Source organism: Anopheles funestus, assembly GCF_943734845.2.
Source record: "Anopheles funestus chromosome X unlocalized genomic scaffold, idAnoFuneDA-416_04 X_unloc_84, whole genome shotgun sequence".
Classification (NCBI taxonomy): Eukaryota; Metazoa; Arthropoda; class Insecta; order Diptera; family Culicidae; genus Anopheles; species Anopheles funestus.
The window spans coordinates 25001-37500 of record NW_026045214.1 but is presented as its reverse complement, the minus strand read 5'-3'; the positions used below and the strand labels follow the sequence as shown (position 1 = coordinate 37500).

Below are 12500 nucleotides of genomic sequence, written 5' to 3'. Positions count from 1 at the left end.
CATAGGTTGCACTGAATTTTCCTAAGTTGGCCACAAGTACCCATGAGGTATCGAGAAGGTTCACCCGAAGGACATAATATGTCCCAAAGTACCGATAGAGTACCCACAAATAGCACCGAGTTGGCCTAAGTTGGCCAAAAGTACCGATAGAGTACCCACAAATAGCACCGCGTTGGCCTAAGTTGGCCAAAAGTACCGATAGAGTACCCACAAGTAGCACTGAGTTGGCCTAAGTTGGCCAAAAGTACCGATAGAGTACCCACAAGAAGCACTGAGTTGGCCTAAGTTGGCCAAAAGTACCGATAGAGTACCCACAAATAGCACCCAGTTGGCCTAAGTTGGCCAAAAGTACCGATAGAGCACCCACAAGTAGCACCCAATTGGCCTATGTTGGCCAAAAGTACCGATAGAGTACCCACAAATAGCACCGAGTGGGCCTAACATGGCCAAAAGTACCGATAGAGTACCCACAAAGAGCACCCAATTGGCCTAAGTTGGCCAAAAGTACCGATAGAGTACCCACAAATAGCACCGAATGGGCCTAAGATGGCCAAAAGTACCGATAGAGTACCCACAAAGAGCACCCCATGGGCCTAAGTTGGCCAAAAGTACCGATAGAGTACCCACAAATAGCACCGAGTGGGCCTAAGATGGCCAAAAGTACCGATAGAGTACCCACAAGAAGCACTGAGTTGGCCTAAGTTGGCCAAAAGTACCGATAGAGTACCCACAAATAGCACCCAGTTGGCCTAAGTTGGCCAAAAGTACCGCCAAGTAGCACCATAGAGGCCCGAGTAGAGCGAAATGTGGGCCAAATTGAACATTTGAAAATTTTTACAAGTCCAGAAAATTTTCTAAGTCCAGAAAATTTTCTAAGTCCAAAGAGTTGGACAAATTTCCTTAGGCCCAAAGGTTGCACTGAATGTTCCTAAGTTGGCCATCAGTACCCATGAAGTATTGCGAAGGTTCACCCGAAAGACACAATATGCCCTAAAGTACCCACAGAGTACCCACAAGTTGCACCCAATTGGCCTAAGTTGGCCAAAAGTACCGACAAGTAGCACCAAAGAGGCCCGAGTAGAGCGAAATGTATGGCCAAAGTACCGAGTAGTTGCAACAAATGCCCAAATGGATACCAAAATGTGGTACCAAGCACCTAACTGTTGCAACAAATGCTAGCTTTCTGAGCAAAAGCTGTGGACCAATTTCGTAGAAGAACCGCCTAGGCGAAAAGGCAAAAATCGCCGAAGCTGGCCCGCTCGCAGAGCTCGCGGGCCAGGAGATACTCATAGGGCGATTTACTAGAGTGGGGAACTTGAGAATTTTTGTGTCCGAGACTTCGGGCAACTTCGCGGCCGCCCCCTTAAAGTAAAAGATTTTCTCTGGGTGCCTAAAATTCGCAATTCCCGCAAAGTCGGGAAGACGTTAAAGTTTTTGCCCAAAAAATGGCCATCGATTTAAGGTGATTTTCCAATAAGAAAATTTTTCCTAAGATGAATTTTTTCGAATATTTCCTAAACTAAGCGTCGGAGCACATGGCCGTGGAGGAACTTTTGGTAGCTTTTGGCAAGGGCTATCGGATGAAATAATGCGAAAGGCCATCGGAGCGATATTGGATAAATGCGGGCCCATAAACGTACCTAAGAAGTGAAAATTGGTACCTTGCACGCAGGATGCAAGAAATGCTTGAGTGTTAACCATCATCGGTACCAAGTACCTAGGTTATATCGAGTGCGTAGATGGAAGTCGGTACCAAAGGGAAACCTTCCTAGGCTAGGTGCACGCAAGTGAGTATGGATCGATCAGTAGAAAGATGGGAAGCCCAAGGAAACCTTCCTAGGCTAGGTGCACGCAAGTGAGTATGGATCGATCAGTAGAAAGATGGGAAGCCATAGGAAACCTTCCTAGGCTAGGTGCACGCAAGTGAGTATGGATCGATCAGTAGAAAGATGGGAAGCCATAGGAAACCTTCCTAGGCTAGGTGCACGCAAGTGAGTATGGATCGATCAGTAGAAAGATGGGAAGCCATAGGAAACCTTCCTAGGCTAGGTGCACGCAAGTGAGTATGGATCGATCAGTAGAAAGATGGGAAGCCATAGGAAACCTTCCTAGGCTAGGTACACGCAAGTGAGTATGGATCGATCAGTAGAAAGATGGGAAGCCATAGGAAACCTTCCTAGGCTAGGTGCACGCAAGTGAGTATGGATCGATCAGTAGAAAGATGGGAAGCCATAGGAAACCTTCCTAGGCTAGGTGCACGCAAGTGAGTATGGATCGAACAGTAGAAAGATGGGAAGCCATAGGAAACCTTCCTAGGCTAGGTGCACGCAAGTGAGTATGGATCGATCAGTAGAAAGATGGGAAGCCATAGGAAACCTTCCTAGGCTAGGTGCACGCAAGTGAGTATGGATCGATCAGTAGAAAGATGGGAAGCCATAGGAAACCTTCCTAGGCTAGGTGCACGCAAGTGAGTATGGATCGATCAGTAGAAAGATGGGAAGCCATAGGAAACCTTCCTAGGCTAGGTGCACGCAAGTGAGTATGGATCGATCAGTAGAAAGATGGGAAGCCATAGGAAACCTTCCTAGGCTAGGTGCACGCAAGTGAGTATGGATCGATCAGTAGAAAGATGGGAAGCCATAGGAAACCTTCCTAGGCTAGGTGCACGCAAGTGAGTATGGATCGATCAGTAGAAAGATGGGAAGCCATAGGAAACCTTCCTAGGCTAGGTGCACGCAAGTGAGTATGGATCGATCAGTAGAAAGATGGGAAGCCATAGGAAACCTTCCTAGGCTAGGTGCACGCAAGTGAGTATGGATCGATCAGTAGAAAGATGGGAAGCCATAGGAAACCTTCCTAGGCTAGGTGCACGCAAGTGAGTATGGATCGATCAGTAGAAAGATGGGAAGCCATAGGAAACCTTCCTAGGCTAGGTGCACGCAAGTGAGTATGGATCGATCAGTAGAAAGATGGGAAGCCATAGGAAACCTTCCTAGGCTAGGTGCACGCAAGTGAGTATGGATCGATCAGTAGAAAGATGGGAAGCCATAGGAAACCTTCCTAGGCTAGGTGCACGCAAGTGAGTATGGATCGATCAGTAGAAAGATGGGAAGCCATAGGAAACCTTCCTAGGCTAGGTGCACGCAAGTGAGTATGGATCGATCAGTAGAAAGTGGGAAGCCCATTACCAAATGCCCTAGTGAAGACCGTAAACGAATATCATGAACCGATAAGGAGCACCAAATGCCCTAGTGAAGACCGTAAACGAATATCATGAACCGATAAGGAGCACCAAATGCCCTAGTGAAGACCGTAAACGAATATCATGAACCGATAAGGAGCACCAAATGCCCTAGTGAAGACCGTAAACGAATATCATGAACCAAGAAGTAGCAACGAATGCCTGAAAAAGTACCAAGTCCACGGTATAGAGTAACGAGAGTTAACCGCCGTGATGTATGCAATGAGGGCAGCCATTGCATGGGTTCTGGACTTGGTTCGCGAATAACTTTTTTGCTAGACATCGGACAAAGTTGACGTGGAAGAACGAAATGTAGCATTTGATGCCACCTATCCAAAACTTTTTCAAGATTGAAGATCCGATCGATACAGCCTGAGTTATAGGCAAAAGTTGGTGCAAAATTGAGCATTTTTAATGGTGAAAAATCGGTAATCCTCGAATAGCTCCTGTTGGAAGCATCGGACCACATGGTCGTGGAGGAACATATTGAAGCGTGCGGTGTCAAGTATCGACACCCAAAACCGCATGTCCGATGGACGGAAAATGACCAAGTTATAGTGAAAACTTGGTTGCACCAAATTCCCGAAGAAGTGCAACGAGAAGGTGAATGCGATGGTTGTTCGTCGAATAGCTCCGGCCACAGACATGGTAGCGATTAGTGGTGCATGGAAGAAATGTAGCCACAAGTGCCATCTACCCATGGCCAGAAGAAAGTGTGGCCATATCTTGGATACCGGCGGAGCTATGGGGCAAATATGGGCCAAAAATGGTGCAAGTTGGACCAAAAACCTGAAAAAGTACCTGGGTAATGCGATGGTTGTTCGTCGAATAGCTCCGGCCACAGACATGGTAGCGATTAGTGGTGCATGGAAGAAATCTAGCCACAAGTGCCATCTACCCATGGCCAGAAGAAAGTGTGGCCATATCTTGGATACCGGCGGAGCTATGGGGCAAATACGGGCCAAAAATGGTGCCAGGTGGACCAAAAATCCGACCAAGTGCGCGAGGCGCTTTCGTGAATAGCTCCGGCCACAGACATGGTAGCGATTAGTGGTGCATGGAAGAAATCTAGCCACAAGTGCCATCTACCCATGGCCAGAAGAAAGTGTGGCCATATCTTGGATACCGGCGGAGCTATGGGGCAAATATGGGCCAAAAATGGTGCAAGTTGGACCAAAAATCCGAAAAAGTACCTAGGTAAATGCGATGGTTGTTCGTCGAATAGCTCCGGCCAGAGACATGGTAGCGATTAGTGGTGCATGGAAGAAATCTAGCCACAAGTGCCATCTACCCATGGCCAGAACAAAGTGTGGCCATATCTTGGATACCGGCGGAGCTATGGGGCAAATACGGGCCAACAATGGTGCCAGGTGGACCAAAAATCCGACCAAGTGCGCGAGGCGCTTTCGTGAATAGCTCCGGCCACAGACATGGTAGCGATTAGTGGTGCATGGAAGAAATCTAGCCACAAGTGCCATCTACCCATGGCCAGAAGAAAGTGTGGCCATATCTTGGATACCGGCGGAGCTATGGGGCAAATATGGGCCAAAAATGGTGCAAGTTGGACCAAAAATCCGAAAAAGTACCTAGGTAAATGCGATGGTTGTTCGTCGAATAGCTCCGGCCAGAGACATGGTAGCGATTAGTGGTGCATGGAAGAAATCTAGCCACAAGTGCCATCTACCCATGGCCAGAAGAAAGTGTGGCCATATCTTGGATACCGGCGGAGCTATGGGGCAAATATGGGCCAAAAATGGTGCAAGTTGGACCAAAAATCCGACCAAGTGCGCGAGGCGCTTTCGTGAATAGCTCCGGCCACAGACATGGTAGCGATTAGTGGTGCATGGAAGAAATCTAGCCACAAGTGCCATCTACCCATGGCCAGAAGAAAGTGTGGCCATATCTTGGATACCGGCGGAGCTATGGGGCAAATACGGGCCAACAATGGTGCCAGGTGGACCAAAAATCCGACCAAGTGCGCGAGGCGCTTTCGTGAATAGCTCCGGCCACAGACATGGTAGCGATTAGTGGTGCATGGAAGAAATCTAGCCACAAGTGCCATCTACCCATGGCCAGAAGAAAGTGTGGCCATATCTTGGATACCGGCGGAGCTATGGGGCAAATATGGGCCAAAAATGGTGCAAGTTGGACCAAAAATCCGAAAAAGTACCTAGGTAAATGCGATGGTTGTTCGTCGAATAGCTCCGGCCACAGACATGGTAGCGATTAGTGGTGCATGGAAGAAATCTAGCCACAAGTGCCATCTACCCATGGCCAGAAGAAAGTGTGGCCATATCTTGGATACCGGCGGAGCTATGGGGCAAATATGGGCCAAAAATGGTGCAAGTTGGACCAAAAATCCGACCAAGTGCGCGAGGCGCTTTCGTGAATAGCTCCGGCCAGAGACATGGTAGCGATTAGTAGTGCATGGAAGAAATCTAGCCACAAGTGCCATCTACCCATGGCCAGAAGAAAGTGTGGCCATATCTTGGATACCGGCGGAGCTATGGGGCAAATATGGGCCAAAAATGGTGCAAGTTGGACCAAAAATCCGAAAAAGTACCTAGGTAAATGCGATGGTTGTTCGTCGAATAGCTCCGGCCAGAGACATGGTAGCGATTAGTGGTGCATGGAAGAAATCTAGCCACAAGTGCCATCTACCCATGGCCAGAAGAAAGTGTGGCGCTATCTTGGATACCGGCGGAGCTATGGGGCAAATATGGGCCAACAATGGTGCAAGTTGGACCAAAAATCCGAAAAAGTACCTAGGTAAATGCGATGGTTGTTCGTCGAATAGCTCCGGCCAGAGACATGGTAGCGATTAGTGGTGCATGGAAGAAATCTAGCCACAAGTGCCATCTACCCATGGCCAGAAGAAAGTGTGGCCATATCTTGGATACCGGCGGAGCTATGGGGCAAATATGGGCCAAAAATGGTGCAAGTTGGACCAAAAATCCGACCAAGTGCGCGAGGCGCTTTCGTGAATAGCTCCGGCCACAGACATGGTAGCGATTAGTGGTGCATGGAAGAAATCTAGCCACAAGTGCCATCTACCCATGGCCAGAAGAAAGTGTGGCCATATCTTGGATACCGGCGGAGCTATGGGGCAAATATGGGCCAAAAATGGTGCAAGTTGGACCAAAAATCCGACCAAGTGCGCGAGGCGCTTTCGTGAATAGCTCCGGCCACAGACATGGTAGCGATTAGTGGTGCATGGAAGAAATCTAGCCACAAGTGCCATCTACCCATGGCCAGAACAAAGTGTGGCCATATCTTGGATACCGGCGGAGCTATGGGGCAAATATGGGCCAAAAATGGTGCAAGTTGGACCAAAAATCCGACCAAGTTCGCGAGGCGCTTTCGTGAATAGCTCCGGCCACAGACATGGTAGCGATTAGTGGTGCATGGAAGAAATCTAGCCACAAGTGCCATCTACCCATGGCCAGAAGAAAGTGTGGCCATATCTTGGATACCGGCGGAGCTATGGGGCAAATATGGGCCAAAAATGGGTAAAATTGTACGGTCCAAAGCCAAGGGTAAATTTTTTTATTCCTCTAATAACTTCTAGCACAGACATTGAATCGGTTGGTGATGTATGGATGAAATGTAGCAAACAGTTGGAACTACCCATAAAATCTTAAAGATTGACGATCCAATGTATAGAACCGGAGTAATGTGCGATACTTGGTGAAAAATCGAGTGAAAAATTAGCTATAAACTGTTTTTGGCCCATAACTCGAATACTAGACATCGGAAGGGGGGGTCGTAGAACGATTTTTTGTTGCCCTATCGATTCCCTATCGAACGAGCAAAAGTTGTTTTTTTGACCAAAAAGGACCCCTACTCTAGTAAAATTGGCCTGATTTTACTAGTCCCCGGTACCCGTACAGGCAAAATGAGCAAAATGCTCAAGTATGAATGGTTTTTGGCCCATAACTCGAATACTAGACGTCGCAGGGGGGTGTCGTGGAACAATTTTTGGTAGCCCTTGAAATTATCTATCGAATGACATATACTTGATTTTTGGCCAAAAAGTTCCCTAGACTAGTAAAAATCGCATCATTTTACTAGAGTCGGGTACCCTGGACGAAAAACCGCTATAATTGCGGTTTTTGGCTAATAACTCGAATACTAGACGTCGCAGGGGGGTGTCGTGGAACAATTTTTGGTAGCCCTTGAAATTATCTATCGAATGACATATACTTGATTTTTGGCCAAAAAGTTCCCTAGACTAGTAAAAATCGCATCATTTTACTAGAGTCGGGTACCCTGGACGAAAAAACCGCTATAGTTGCGGTTTTTGGCTAATAACTCTAATACTAGACGTCGGAGGGGGGTGTCGTGGAACAATTTTTGGTAGCCCTTGAAATTATCTATCGAATGACATATACTTGATTTTTGGCCAAAAAGTTCCCTAGACTAGTAAAAATCGCATCATTTTACTAGAGTCGGGTACCCTGGACGAAAAACCGCTATAATTGCGGTTTTTGGCTAATAACTCGAATACTAGACGTCGCAGGGGGGTGTCGTGGAACAATTTTTGGTAGCCCTTGAAATTATCTATCGAATGACATATACTTGATTTTTGGCCAAAAAGTTCCCTAGACTAGTAAAAATCGCATCATTTTACTAGAGTCGGGTACCCTGGACGAAAAACCGCTATAGTTGCGGTTTTTGGCTAATAACTCTAATACTAGACGTCGGAGGGGGGTGTCGTGGAACAATTTTTGGTAGCCCTTGAAATTATCTATCGAATGACATATACTTGATTTTTGGCCAAAAAGTTCCCTAGACTAGTAAAAATCGCATCATTTTACTAGAGTCGGGTACCCTGGACGAAAAACCGCTTAAGTTGCGGTTTTTGGCTAATAACTCGAATACTAGACGTCGCAGGGGGGTGTCGTGGAACAATTTTTGGTAGCCCTTGAAATTATCTATCGAATGACATATACTTGATTTTTTGACCAAAAAGTTCCTAGACTAGTAAAAATCGCATCATTTTACTAGAGTCGGGTACCCTGTACGAAAAACCGCTATAGTTGCGGTTTTTGGCCAATAACTCGAATACTAGACGTCGGAGGGGGGTGCCGTAGAACAATTTTTTGTAGCCCTTGAAATTACCTTTCGAATGATATATAGTGGTTTTTTGGTCAAACAGTGACCCCGAGACTAGTAACCCTCCATACACAAAACCGCCTAAAAAGTTTTGGTTTTGCAAAATTTTGAAAAGTGCGTCAAAAAAATTTTTTCAAAAAGTACCAAATCGTGATCAGAACTCACTATAGACCATAAAAAGTGAAATCCGATGGTCATTTGCAACACTTGGTCAATCGAGAAAAATTTCACTTTTTTACTAGAGTCGGGTACCCTGAACGAAAAATCGCTCAAGTGATGGTTTTTGGCCAATAACTCGAATACTAGACGTCGGAGGGGGGTGCCGTAGAACAATTTTTTGTAGCCCTTGAAATTACCTTTCGAATGATATATAGTGGTTTTTTGGTCAAACAGTGACCCCGAGACTAGTAACCCTCCATACACAAAACCGCCTACAAAAACTTTGTTTTGAAAAATTTTGAAAAGTTCAAAAAAATTTTTTTTTCAAAAACTACTAAAACGTGATAAGAACTTACTATAGACCATGAAAAGTGATATCCGATGATAATTTGCAAAAGTTGGTAACTAGTAAAAAATTTCACTTTTTTACTAGAGTCGGTGCAACGAGAAAAAAAAAGTCCGTGATGGAGAAAAATGGCACGTTTTCCACGCCTGTACGCTTTCGTTTTCTATATAGGGGGTAGGTGAGCCAGAAGCATGAATTTGACTGAGTACGTATCTTTATGAATTGGGCCCTTCTAAATCGATTGAGACTACCCCCAGGACGATCGGACGACTGCTTCTGGCTCAAAATGTGGTTTTTAGATTTTGATCGTCAATTATGAGAGAAAAAATCGATTAGAAGTAAAGATACGAAATGCTTGGTCTAAGTTGGGAAACGACTTCGGATATTTGTTGGACGTTGTCGTAGAAGGTCCGAGGACCAAGGAAAAGTGATTTCCAAGTGGATTTATGCACTATTAGTCGATGGTAAGATGTGAAATTAGTAGAACTTACCATACAGTTTGCGAAGTTGAAGCAATCGGTTGGTGAATATGGTACTGTCTGTCCAATTTGGTGGTTCGGAATGAGTGAAACGATGTTGATGATGGATAGACGTTCCGATTGCCCCCGATCGGGGAACATATAGTGGTCTTTAAGGTCCAAGTACCTATGTTTTGGTAAGCAGAACTGAGAGTTAAAGGATGAAAGTCGGCCATTCCTAATATCATCCTATCGGTGGTTCGCGAGTTGTTTGAGGACCGGAGCAGCTCGCGATGAAACGGTCCTAGGGTATTGGTTATCCATCCAAGGAAGAGTAAATGCGATCCTAGATGTGTGTCGTTGGCCGTTCTACCGGTATCGCCTATCGATGAGATATCGACGGGCATGCCTTACTCGAAAGTTGAATTCTAGGATCGATGGTCAAACAGACCTATGAGCGATAAACCAAACTGAACACGTATTGATGTCGGCTTTTCCTATCATTTGATGCCGCAGGTTGTTTAGGGACCGGAGCAACTTGCGGCCGAGACGGTCCCCGGGGGTTTCTTTCTCCAAGGAGTGGAAACTATTAAGCAAGAGTTGTAGCAAGATACGATCCTCTGATGTGTCGTTGGCCGTTCATGCGGTATCGCCTGTCGATGAGATATCGATGGGCATGCCTTACTCTACCGACCTTCTAATTGAGAGTATTAATCAGGGATCGATGGTCAAACAAGACCAATGAGCGATAAACCAAACTGAACACGTATTGATGTCGGCTTTTCCTATCATTTGATGCCGCAGGTTGTTTAGGGACCGGAGCAGCTTGCGGCCGAGACGGTCCCCGGGGGTTTCTTTCTCCAAGGAGAAGAAACGATTAAGCAAAAGTTGTAGCAAGATACGATCCTCTGATGTGTCGTTGGCCGTTCAAGCGGTATCGCCTGTCGATGAGATATCGATGGGCATGCCTTACTCTCCCGACTGGATTACTGAGAGTTTAATCAGGGATCGATGGTCAAACAGACCAATGAGCGATAAACCAAACTGAACACATATTGATGTCGGCATTTCCTATCATTTGTCGCAGGTTGTTTAGGGACCGGAGCAGCTTGCGACCGAGACGGTCCCCGGGGGTTTCTTTCTCTAAGGAGTGGAAACGATTAAGCAAAAGTCGTAGCAATAATCGATCACCTGATGTGTCGTTGGCCGTTCTTGCGGTATCGCCTGTCGATGAGATATCGATGGGCATGCCTTACTCTCCTGACTGTTTAATTGAGAGTTATAATCAGGGATCGATGGTCAAAAAGACCTATGAGCGATAAACCAAACTGAACACGTATTGATGTCGGCATTTCCTATCATTTGTCGCAGGTTGTTTGGGGACCGGAGCAGCTTGCGACCGAGACGGTCCCTTCCCGAAAGATGGTGAACCGAGTCGTCTGGCGTAAAAACCGGACGACTCGAAAGGGCTTGACCCTTTCAAGTGAGCGATAATCACATTCTACGCTCAGTTCGACAGCTACAAGGCAATCACTCGCTAAGTTCAGAGCTAATACATGCAACACGCCGGCATTGTTTCCACCGACGCATGGATTCAAGACTGGTGCACTTATTAGTTAAACCGTTCGCCTCCGGGTGTTTCGAGTTCAAGTCTGGATGAGGATTGATCTTGCTGGTAATAGCTTGAGCCCCTGAATAAGGGGTCGAAGCGTACATCTTGAGACCATGTACAACATATTACCAAATCGGCACCATGGGTTCGGGTGCAAGTGATGTAACCGTGAAAGATGTTGAGCAGCCCAACATCGGTTTACACACGCATAATAGGAAGGCAGCGCTGTCGACTGGTCAGTCGTGTAAGAAGTGTGCATTATCGATCACAAATATATTGGTGATCTGTAGGTTGCGCATACACCATGCCCGGTGTAAAGTGCCGTGGTCCCCCCCGGGGGGCTGCATCAAACCGTTCGCCACGCGAACTACCCAATGGAACGAACTCGATGCATTTAATAAGAAGAAGAGATGATAATGAAACACGGTCGATTTAAGAGTTGAAAACGTTGAAATGCCTATAAGCAAGTCTTAAGTTGGTGGTTTCGTTGTGCCCCAACAAATTGGTGCCTTACCCTACACCAAAGAGCCATTCAACATGGTTCAAGTGAGCGATAATCACGCTCTACGCTCAGTATGACAGCTGCAAGGCAATCACTCGCTAAGTTCAGAGCTAATACATGCAACACGCCGGCATTGTTTCCACCGACGCATGGATTCAAGACTGGTGCACTTATTAGTTAAACCGTTCGCCTCCGGGTGTTTCGAGTTCAAGTCTGGATGAGGATTGTTCTTGCTGGTAATAGCTTGAGCCCCTGAATAAGGGGCCGAAGCGTACATCTTGAGAGTAAATGTACAACATATTACCAAATCGGCACCATGGGTTCGGGTGCAAGTGATGTAACCGTGAAAGATGTTGAGCAGCCCAACATCGGTTTACACACGCATAATAGGAAGGCAGCGCTGTCGACTGGTCAGTCGTGTAAGAAGTGTGCATTATCGATCACAAATATATTGGTGATCTGTAGGTTGCGCATACACCATGCCCGGTGTAAAGTGCCGTGGTCCCCCCCGGGGGGCTGCATCAAACCGTTCGCCACGCGAACTACCCAATGGAACGAACTCGATGCATTTAATAAGAAGAAGAGATGATAATGAAACACGGTCGATTTAAGAGTTGAAAACGTTGAAATGCCTATAAGCAAGTCTTAAGTTGGTGGTTTCGTTGTGCCCCAACAAATTGGTGCCTTACCCTACACCAAAGAGCCATTCAACATGGTTCAAGTGAGCGATAATCACGCTCTACGCTCAGTATGACAGCTGCAAGGCAATCACTCGCTAAGTTCAGAGCTAATACATGCAACACGCCGGCATTGTTTCCACCGACGCATGGATTCAAGACTGGTGCACTTATTAGTTAAACCGTTCGCCTCCGGGTGTTTCGAGTTCAAGTCTGGATGAGGATTGTTCTTGCTGGTAATAGCTTGAGCCCCTGAATAAGGGGCCGAAGCGTACATCTTGAGAGTAAATGTACAACATATTACCAAATCGGCACCGTGGGTTCTGGTGCAAGTGATGTAACCATGAAAGATGTTGAGCAGCCCAACATCGGTTTACACACGCATAAGGG

General features: G+C 46.4%; 1 long non-coding RNA gene across 5 annotated transcripts in view; it reads left to right on the top strand.

The window, feature by feature from the left end:
• Positions 1–1649: 1649 nt before the first annotated feature.
• Positions 1650–12500, top strand: part of LOC125774135 (uncharacterized) — a 30445-nt gene continuing 19594 nt past the window's right edge. Inside the window, exons 1-2 of one of the 5 annotated variants that reach the window (XR_007420618.1) lie at positions 1650–1845; positions 2118–3069. This is a non-coding gene — a long non-coding RNA (uncharacterized LOC125774135). Of the gene's footprint in view, positions 1846–1988; positions 3070–12500 lie in introns of those variants that run through there. The other 4 variants (XR_007420622.1, XR_007420621.1, XR_007420620.1 and 1 more) reach the window with 4 other exon arrangements.